We start from the raw sequence: 8638 nt of genomic DNA on the forward strand, positions 1-8638 counted from the left end.
ACAATACTGAAACTTGGTAATTTGGAGCGTTTACAAATAGCTAAAATGATGCACAAAACAAACCATAACCTGCTACCCTAGAGTGTACAACAATTCTTCTCAACAAAAGAGGAAAAATATAACCTCAAATGAAAATATAATTTAAATAATTAGTATGCACACACAACACTTAAAGCCTTTAATAGAGGGGTGTCAAACATACGGCGCTCGGGCCGTATAAGGCACGCAAACAGGTTTAATCCGGCCCGCAGCCTGCAAGATGAGTTTGCTAAGTATAAAAATGAGCTGCAATTTTTTATTGAAAGAAACTGCTGTTCTAAATGTGTGCACTGGATGTTGCAATAGCAATTCAAATGTAACCCACGTCAGATGGCGTTTCAGCTGACTTTAGGTGCCCCCTTGATTGGCTGCCGCTACTCCAATCAGCGCAGGTGCACGCAATGAGCTGCTCTGGTTGTTGCTGGCAGCAGACTAATGCTGTAGCAACACACAAAACCTTCTCTAATTGTAAATGATCCACTTAACGGATAAAATAACGAAATGGTAAGATGCAAAGTTTTAAGTCAACTTGACCATCATGTTTGTAGTTAGTTCCGTGCAGCGCTCGCAATTGGTTAACGGCACAATGTGCACACTGAGCTCCATTATAAAAATGTGTGTTTCTACATTTGTTTTGTTTGCTTTATTTTATTTTATGCTTAAATCTACAATGTTCACAATGGTTAATTTTTTAGTCACGTTACCTTTGATTCGGCTACAATGGTGTAATTTTTTTGACAATTGTTTTGATGATATTATAATTGTAATACTTGAATGATGATAAATGAATGTGTTGTGGTAGTTGTGGATGTCAACAATGTGGCAGTTTAAGGAAACACTTGATTGCTTTTCCAAACACGTCTTTAACAGTGAACTAAAAGTTTGGCTTTGTAAAAAACACAAAGTCCAAGTTCATTATGTTCTTCATGGTGTTTTTGAAACCGCACCCAATTTTTCCTCAGAATGTTCATCCAATTTGAAGTGTTTTGCCAAGAGGGTTAGTTCTAATATGTACATTTTAAGAATGTACTTGTTCTATTTTTGGCCAAAGTAATACAAAAAAAAAACAATTTCAAAGTTGTCTTTATTTTTAAGTTATTATGCCTTGATATTGTTAGTCCGACCCGTGAGGGAATAGATTTTCCTCCATGCGGCCCCTGAGCTCAATTGAATTTGACACTCCTGCTTTAGTATATCAGTATGTGGAATTAAATTATGGAATGAACTAAGCAAAGAAGTCAAACAATGTACTAATATAATCCAGTTTATGTTCAAACTACAAGTGTTTACAAAGAAGAAGAATTTTGATCAACTTTGTTGAACATTAGATACCATTCATCTCATTATGTGAATCGTAACTGACTTAACTATTAAGAGAATTGTTGCATTTAGAAGTTATTAATGTAAATTGTGTTACACAATGAGAATAGGAAGGGAACTAATGTGTCAGTAATTGCTACAAATTGGAAAAGTGGTAGGAATAACTAGGCTTCCTACTCCTTTTCGAACATGTAAATAGAAATAAGAATGTATGGATTATATGATGTGTCATATTGTATCTGTATACATATTCAAAATAAACTCAAACCATAACCATAAACATACGTTACACGTGCACACACAATACCTTTGTGTGTTGTTAGCTAATGATAGCAATTTGGATACCTAATGTTAGCAATCATTGTACTGTATGTTCTATCATAACAACAACATAACTGCAAATGGTTTGTTGCTTCTCGGACTGCTTTGTTTGTTTGCACGAGCTACCTGCGTGTACGCGTTTATGAGACAGTGGGAGTGACAAGGGAGGGAAGGGGGGGCAAGCTCCAGTTAAATTAATTTCAACTAATTTAAATGACGTTGACTTGAGATGCAAGGGTTTTGAGTTAAGAGCAATTAAGCTCAAAAGTGTAGGTACTATTCATCCAAATATTGCAGACTACTGTGCACATTCCAACGTCAGGTTGTGCGTGTGTTTAGTAGCTCCCACACTAATAGCGCCGCCCTGCTTGTGACATTTGTTTTTCTAAACAAGTTTTTCTTTTCATGATTTTAGCTCACTTTTATGTCTCTCCCAACAAAAAAGGTTAGATTCTCATGTATCATGCCCACATTGCCCAGCTATGCAAATTAGACGAGTCTCTTGCATCATGCTGGTTGCAGCTTAAATACTGTAAATAAGAGGTTCTCAACCTTTTTGACCTAGGGCCCAACTTTTCCACTACAGAGAGGCCCGAGGCCCACTCAAATACAGACTTAGACTTAGACAAACTTTAATGATCCACAAGGGAAATTGTTTCACACAGTAGCTCAGTTACAAAGGATGGAAAAGATAATGCACACAAGGGCACAAAAAGAGGGCAAAAACAAAAAGGTATAAAGTAGACTAAAAATGTACCATAGTAGCAATATAAATTATAATATATAGGTAATATTTACATATTATATATAAAGTATATAATATATACTGATATATTATATCATAATATGATGTAATATATACAATATATAACAAATCCCAATTACCATGTACAATATTACAGTATTTGTAACAGCTGCAGCCAAAAAAATTGGCAACATAAAACAAACAGTGAATTAGCAATATTACTCTTGATTTTAATCACATTCAATATTCATTTCTAACCGAAATACAGTTTACAACCTTGTCAAATGATATGAAGCCATGTGTTAACCACAAAGACTATTGGTTATTTAAAGGCCTACTGAAACCCACTACTACCGACCACGCAGTCTGATAGTTTATATATCAATGATGAAATCTTAACATTATAACACATGCCAATACGGCCGGGTTAACTTATAAAGTGACATTTTAAATTTGCCGCTAAACTTCCGGTTCGAAACGCCTCTGAGGATGACGTATGCGTGTGACGTAGCCCGACGAACACGGGTATGCCTTCCACATTGAAGCCGATACGAAAAAGCTCTGTTTTCATTTCATAATTCCACAGTATTCTGGACATCTGTTTTCGTGAATCTGTTTCAATCATGTTCATTGCATTATGGAGAAGGAAGCCGAGCAAGCAAAGAAGAAAGTTGTCGGTGCGAAATGGACGTATTTTTCGAACGTAGTCAGCCACAACAGTACACAGCCGGCGCTTCTTTGTTTACATTCCCGAAAGATGCAGTCAAGATGGAAGAACTCGGATAACAGAGACTCTAACCAGGAGGACTTTTGATTTGGATACACAGACGCCTGTAGAGAACTGGGACAACACAGACTCTTACCAGGATTACTTTGATTTGGATGACAAAGACGCAGACGTGCTACTGTGAGTATGCAGCTTTGGCTTTTTTTTGCGTATGTACGTAACTTTTTTTAAATATATAAGCTTTATGAACCTTGGGTTAGGTGAACGGTCTTTTGGGCTGAGTGATTGTGTGTGTTGATCATGTGTTTGAATTGTATTGGCGTGTTCTATGGAGCTAGGAGCTAGCAGAGGAGCTAGGAGCTAGCATAACACGTACCGTACCGTACGTGCGCGTCACGTACGTAACTTTTTAAAAATATATAAGCTTTATGAACCTTGGGTTAGGTGAACGGTCTTTTGGGCTGAGTGATTGTGTGTGTTGATCGGGTGTTTGAATTGTATTGGCGTGTTCTATGGAGCTAGGAGCTAGCAGAGGAGCTAGGAGCTAGCATAACAAACACGCAGGTGTTATTATGCAGGATTAATTTGTGGCATATTAAATATAAGCCTGGTTGTGTTGTGGCTAATAGAGTATATATATGTCTTGTGTTTATTTACTGTTGTAGTCATTCCCAGCTGAATATCAGGTACCGTGAGTATGCAGCCTTGGCTGCTAAACATTCGATAACTTGACCGTATGTGCGCGTCACGTACGTAACTTTTTAAAAATATATAAGCTTTATGAACCTTGGGTTAGGTAAACGGTCTTTTGGGCTGAGTGATTGTGTGTGTTGATCAGGTGTTTGAATTGTATTGGCGTGTTCTATGGAGCTAGGAGCTAGCAGAGGAGCTAGGAGCTAGCATAACAAACACGCAGGTGTTTTTATGCAGGATTAATTTGTGGCATATTAAATATAAGCCTGGTTGTGTTGTGGCTAATAGAGTATATATATGTCTTGTGTTTATTTACTGTTGTAGTCATTCCCAGCTGAATATCAGGTCACCCCCGGCTCTCACAGCATCTTCCCTATCTGAATAGCTTCAACTCCCCACTAGTCCTTCACTTGCACTTTACTCATCCACAAATCTTTCATCCTCGCTCAAATTAATGGGGAAATTGTCGCTTTCTCGGTCCGAATCTCTCTCACTTCATGCGGCCATCATTGTAAACAATAGGGAACTTTGCGTATATGTTCAACTGACTACGTCACGCTACTTCCGGTAGGTGCAAGCCTTTTTTTTATCAGATACCAAAAGTTGCAATCTTTATCGTCGTTGTTCTATACTAAATCCTTTCAGCAAAAATATGGCAATATCGCGAAATGATCAAGTATGACACATAGAATAGATCTGCTATCCCCGTTTAAATAAAAAAAATTCATTTCAGTAGGCCTTTAACACATAATTCTTAGGCTTAGGTCAGACTGATTATAAAAATAAGGACTAACCAAATATACTGCGTGAAAAAGGACTCATAAGTAACTGATGAAAAAATGCATTTACATACAATTATGTAGTGCTAAAATAAACAAAGTCGACAATGAAAAATGTTTAACTAAACTGTCAAGTCTCAATGAAAATACAGATTCACCAGTTTAGTCATATTTTTGGCGCTTAAGAAACTTCTCTATGACTTTAGCTCCAGACTTCTTCTCATTATTTGTTATTGTCATTACTGTGCGAAAATAAACTAAGTTGACAATGAAAAATGTTTAACTAAACTGTCAAGTGTAAATGAAAATACAGATTCACCAGTTCAGTCATATTTTTTGCGCTTAAGAAACTTCTCTATGACTTAAGCTCCAGACTTTTTCTCTTTATTTGTTATCGTCATTACTGCCACAAGTGGTAAAACAGTGTATTACAACTGAGTACCAACGCAGCCCAAATGGGCCCTATGGTTAAGAAACACTGATCTAAATGACAATAAGATGCAAAGGCAGCTACTGTACATCCCACCCTGTGGAATTAAATACGAAATGACATGTTCAGCAGCTGTCTGTGTGTGCGTGTGTGTGTGTGTGTGTGTGTGTGTGTGTGTGTGTGTGTGTGTGTGTGTGTGTGTGTGTGTGTGTGTGTATTCTTCCATGGCTAGTGGGCTTTGTTAAAACATAAAGCCGCAAGTAATTCTTTCTGGACCTTTTGTTTGCCTGTGGATCCACAAGTGTGTCTCAGTACCAGTCCCCCCCATTCACATTCCTCCTGTGTGTGCGCGTGCGCGTGGATGTGTTGGAGGGGCACCTCTCAGCTGCCTCAAGATTTTAACGTGACAGGCTCCCACCTACACACACACACACACACACACACACACACACACAGACACACACACGCGTGCACACACTCACACACACACATTATTGTATTTGTTACCTTCTTGAGACCTCCGAAAAATGCCTACCTCTTTAGGACCACCCTTTCTAGATATGTAAAGATTTGTATTTACAACATTAATAATATATACATACGATGCAAATATAAAAAAGCTTGCTGTGAAGAATGAATTGGAATTTCACAAGAAAAAGGTCACAATTTCACAAGAAAAACCTAGAATTTTGGCAGTATTATAATAAAAGTCGTAATTTTACTCAACGCAAGTCAAAATTTCATAAGAAAAACTGAACATTTGTGCAATATTATGATAAAAGTTGGAATTTTACTCAATAACAGTCGCAATTTTACAAGAAAAAGCTTAAATATTTGGCAATTTTCGTAATGTTACTCGACTTTTGTCGAGTAACATTACGAAAATTGCCAAACATAACATAAGAAAACTTTAAAAATGTTGGCAATATTATAATAATAATCTGAATTTTACTTGGCAAAATGACAAAAGTCATAATTTTACTCAAAAAATGTCACTATTTTACAAAACAACAAAAAAAATGGCAATATTGTGATAAAGGTCAGAATTTTATATGACAAATGTCACCATTTTGCATTAAAAGTTATAATTTTACATAAAAAAAGTAATTTTACGAGAAAATATTGCAATATTACAGAAACAGAAAGAATATGAGAAATTGTTCCCAATTTTATAAGAAAGAAGTCGACACTTTGTGAGAAAAAGACTGCTTTTAGTTCATTTATTTATTTATTTATTTTGTCTTTGTAATTGGTTTTTAATCTTCATTATTTACTTCCAAGTTATTACAGTATGTCTCAATATACTTTTTTTTTTTTTAATACATTAAATTAAGGCCCGGGGGTCACATGCGGCCCGTTAAGCTTTTCAATCTGGCCCGCCGGACATTCCCAAACATTTTTTTTAGATCTTTAAGATAGAATCTGTAGCTGCCATTATGATCTGCAGTGATGTTTTCACTGCAGATTTTTACAACAAAGTTCTAAAGCTTAGTGAAATATCAGATGTATCAGATTGTAGGTGGGGTTTTTTTACCCTTCGCGCTCATATTTCGCTGTATTTGTTGCATTTTTGTTGCATTGTTTCGCTTGATTGTAAAATATGTCGATCGAGAGGGGGTGTGACATGTGATATGTTGTCAATATTCAGTGTTTTATCCTTTTATAGTTCATATTGTAAATCCCACATTCTTTATTTTCATGTACATTCTGGGTGTCTCATTTAGTAAAAAAAAATTTAAATTCCATTCTGTTTTTTAAGGCGGTCTGTCACGACGTTTTTAGCATTCAATCAGACATTATGGTGAGGTTTTGTATTAGTGTTCCTAAAAATAGATATACCGGCCCCCAGGCACATTTTTTTCTCTAAATGTGGCCCCCCGAGGCAAAATAATTGCCCAGGCCTGATGTACATGGTCACATATGGGACGCGGTCAGCACCAGAAGTCCTAAAATCAGCTGTTCACCTGGCAGGTTTTTCCGGGGATGAAAAGGTAAGTCCTTCTTTACCTGCCGTCTTGTTTGATCATATACTGCCGCCTTTGCACCTGTCGATGTTTACTTTTGTATGCACATTAAATCAACAAAAAAAATCCTGACTTTGGGGCAATGTTCACAGACTCTAGTATTTGTCTCTCTATGAGATGCAATGGTTTTCCGTATTGGGACCATGATTTCGGTCCTAACATGTTCACCGGTCCTCATAGGGAAGGTACTTTTCCTTGTTGATGTCTCAAGAAGGGTAGAAATACAAGAACACACACACACACACATATATATATTCACATTCACATACATACACACACACACACTTTAAACGTAAAACACCTACCTAGGTAACAACCGTGACAATGTGGAGGTAATTAACATAGCGTGTTTTTTGTAGTTAAATAATTTGGTGTTTGCATGGTTTATTTGGGTTTTTTTCAGCATGTCGTTTTTACATTCAAAATATAAGTTAGTTAAATCTAGGCAAAAAAGTGTGGCTTTGTGTATGTCAAAGGTTATTGTAAGTGAGGCTGTTCTAAAAATACATTTAAAAAGTAGTTTTAATGCAAGAAAAGAGAATGCGTCCTACCTGATTAGAAAAGGCAAGTTGAAAGTTTCTCTCCCGTAGGAACGGTTGCCCTCGCAGCGAGGAACATTTGAAGCAGTCTGTTCTCCACTCAGAGGGAGCACAGTCCGGTTTAAAAATCCTACTATTCCAAGACAAATGTCCGAGCTACCTATTAAACTACCTATGAAAACGGTCGAAAGCCGTAAAGTACGTTTTCAGAATTACTCCGTTTATATTAAAGTTCCGGGTTAGTTGAGTAGCTCGGGTACAGATTTTCTTTTCGCAAATCCAGCAAAAATGGCAAATCCTTTTCCGCTTGGTGTATTTCAAAATAAAGCCGTGCACCGCGCCGTTTTAAGACTCAGAATGTAATAAGTGAAATACCCCGTTATTAAAATTGACGTGGTCAACATTCAATTCAGAAGTTTAATTTTTAGTCTGTTTTAAAAGTTTAATCACACTTGGGCGTAAGGTAGTACATGACTACAAACGAAATAGGGATTTTATTTGGAAAAGGAAAGACAGGAACTTCCACATAAATGCTGTTTTGGGTGAGCGTTTGCAAACGAGTTGTCCTCGGGAAAAAGATGAACTGAATATTTGGGAAATCTACTTTCATTTCATGGTGAACAAAGTTTATTTCAGTGCTTTAGGGCTCTTTGTATGTTACCAAATGATGAAATCTTTGAGTGGGCGTGAACGAGTTGTCCCCTTGAAGGGTTTTCCGGGCAAACATTAAAAAAAGTCAGTCGTCCCATGCAAAATTCGAATTAACTTATAAAGGCCTATTTGTAATTATATTATATTTTTCTTCTTTTGTGAAAAATACAAATACATTTTAAACATTGACCATTTCAAAAAAGCAAAACGCTATCTTTACTCATTCTGAAATTTGTCACAATATATTGGAGTGGAAGTACATGTATATTCAATTGTTTGAATTCAAAAGATCAATCAATCATCAATCAATGTTTATTTATATAGCCCTAAATCACAAGTGTCTCAAAGGGCTGCACAAGCCACAACGAGA

General features: G+C 36.6%; 1 protein-coding gene across 1 annotated transcript in view; it reads right to left on the reverse strand.

The window, feature by feature from the left end:
* Nucleotides 1–7910, reverse strand: part of LOC133641980 (engulfment and cell motility protein 3-like) — a 64860-nt gene extending 56950 nt beyond the window's left edge. The window contains exon 1 of the mRNA XM_062036156.1: nt 7630–7910. The gene's annotated coding sequence lies outside the window, so the exon portion shown is untranslated. The remainder of the gene's footprint in view (nt 1–7629) is intronic.
* Nucleotides 7911–8638: the final 728 nt, after the last annotated feature.

The sequence above is a fragment of the Entelurus aequoreus genome, linkage group LG24 (genome assembly GCF_033978785.1).
Source record: "Entelurus aequoreus isolate RoL-2023_Sb linkage group LG24, RoL_Eaeq_v1.1, whole genome shotgun sequence".
NCBI lineage: Eukaryota > Metazoa > Chordata > Actinopteri > Syngnathiformes > Syngnathidae > Entelurus > Entelurus aequoreus.